This window comes from Aplysia californica, unplaced genomic scaffold (genome assembly GCF_000002075.1).
Source record: "Aplysia californica isolate F4 #8 unplaced genomic scaffold, AplCal3.0 scaffold00087, whole genome shotgun sequence".
Lineage (NCBI taxonomy): Eukaryota > Metazoa > Mollusca > Gastropoda > Aplysiida > Aplysiidae > Aplysia > Aplysia californica.
In genome coordinates, this window is record NW_004797357.1 from 1,366,698 (window position 1) to 1,369,210 (window position 2,513).

A 2,513-nucleotide genomic window follows, 5' to 3' on the forward strand; every position below is an offset into this window, starting at 1 on the left:
TCTTCTTCTTCTTCTTCTTCTTCTTCTTCTTCTTCTTCTTCTTCTTCTTCTTCGTCCCGTATTGTTTTTTGTCCTGGATCTCTGTCGCCTCCATCTCCTCCTCCCCCTCCTTCTTCTTTTTCTCGTTTTCTCTTTCTTCTGCAACAGGCAACGCATGTCTCACATAACAAAACCACACATCGCAAGCTCAGGGAAACAAATCACTGTTCTTGCCGCCCGTGACAGCTCAACGTCTATCATGCTAATTAATCAGGCAGTCACGTTGTCTTCTCTTATTAGTCATATATAGATTTATATAGCAGAAACTTCCTCTCGACCTGGCAAGATAGAACGCGCGATCAAGTGCAAAAACTAGAAGCCTGTCATTTACACGACGATGAGAAAAGGGTGGATAGAAAACAATAACGAATACAGAAAGAGTCAGGGGTGGGGGGGAGAGACGGGAGACATTATTTTATTTCTAAACTCATCAAACTCGTGAACTGCCACATACAGACAGACAGACAGACAGACAGACAGACAGACAGACGGGAAACAAACAAAAGAGATGGGAAGAGAAGAAGAAAAGGCCTACTCTTCAAGTGATGTCTTCTAACCATCCGGCCGGAGGTAAGAAATGGAGCTAAATGCTGACGACATGAGGGGAAAAACTCGAGATCTCATGTTTTCCTACTAATTGAACATTTTGATTCAGACTTCCTGGTTTTTTCATGTGTAAAATTAATTAAGTTTGCAGGTTTTGTTTTGTTTCGTTTTTTAATCAAGGAGTTTTACGCCCCCACTGACTCAATTTAGACAATTTAAGAGGCGGGCTTTCCAACCCAGTCAGTCTGGGCCAACCTAGGCTGAGAGGGATACAACATCCCATCAAAAAGAACGAGATACTTTATAACAATTTTCTCCACATTCAGTAATTGAACTCCGAGCTCCTGCGTACGACAGCAAAGCGCCTACCCTCTACACCACGGACACCGATTTGTGTGCTGTGTGTTCTATTGGTGACATATTCATTAAACAGTTATTTTAATAATAGGTTATATCTTTTTATGTCAGTAATGAGTTGCACGGTGGGGATTTGAAGAAAGGTGCTACGGTTAGGGACATCATCAGCCTTTGTCCGGAAGAAATACCCCAAGCCTTTTGATCAGACTTTGTTTAAGTCAGACTACAGAGGACCACATCAACCAAATAACGAACATTAAGTGCAGGAAAAAGCAAAACAGAGAGGCAAACAGATTAGACAGAAACAAAAGAGGAAAGTAAAGAAATAGGACCTACCCGCAGCATCTCTCAACCACAAGAGACAAGATTTTCTTTCTGGTCGAATGTTCAGTTTAGCTTTAGTAAGAGGTTCTCTGCACTTACGACACGAATAAGTCATGTATACATTCCGAAGATTACAGGTGATACTAGAAAACAGCAAAGAAAAGGAGGAGGAGCGATAAGGACAATAGATGCTTGTTAGGTGGAAAGGAACAAACAATACGAGATTATCGTCAAAGGCATAAACTGGAACTAAGCGATACATGAGGAAATACCGCAAGCATTTTGTCCAGACTTTGTTGTGTGGGTAACAATAAAGAGAACTATAGTACATTGACGATATAAAGACAATTAAGTGCAGGAAAAAAAAACAACAGACAGACAGACAAACAGATACAGATAGACAGAAAGAAAAGAGGATATGTAAAGAAATCAGACCTGACGGTGACATCCTAAAACCACAGACCAGACTTAATTTCTGGTTGATAGTTTGCAGAGAGGAAACAGGCAATGCTTGTAGAGCACAGACACAATAAAAATGGATGACGATAGCATGCCAAGAGAGGCAACGGACATTGAAATAACATGATGTGTTGTGACGAATGATGGGTCCAACTGAGATTACTTACTCGCGACGTCAGAGTTACATCTTTCACGTAAACAGAGAAAGCAATTGCAAACGAGAAGAAAGGCGACAGACGAAAGTACAGACTACGACTGAAATCGATGCATTACCATGGATCAAGAATTTTGTAGCAGGGTATGAATAAATGTGAACACTTGGATATATTTAGACAAGTTTGTGGTAGGTCATGTTTCGTCCGTATGGATTCCTCCGTAACGTGATAGGTACGGGAAAAAAAAACAAACACTATGGCAACAAAAGCTTGCAAGAATTCTGGATCAAAATCGGGAGTGAGAAGAAAACCCAAAAACACGATATTTGGTGCAGGGAAAAAGAAAGGCAAAAGGAAACAAGAGGGGAGCAAAAGAGAGCTATACATGTACCAGTGGCGTACTCCTTCAGCACGCGACAAAGTATTCAGCTTGCGACACCAATTGCCAATTTCTGACACTACCAACTTTAAAAAAGGTAAGAAGAGCCAAAAAAGGGAGCTCAGGTGATAACGGTAGACTGAAATGGATCGGAGTGGCAGACTGTGAGATTTGAAAAGACAGAGAGAGAGAGAGACAGAGAGAGAGACAGACAGACAGACAGAAAGACAGACAGAGAGAGAGAGGGGGGGGGA

General features: G+C 41.5%; 1 protein-coding gene across 1 annotated transcript in view; it reads right to left on the reverse strand.

The window, feature by feature from the left end:
• The window catches only part of LOC100533518 (protein kinase C I), a gene marked incomplete in the record, with an annotated part of 202,460 nt that overhangs the window by 140,641 nt on the left and 59,306 nt on the right, over nt 1-2,513 (reverse strand).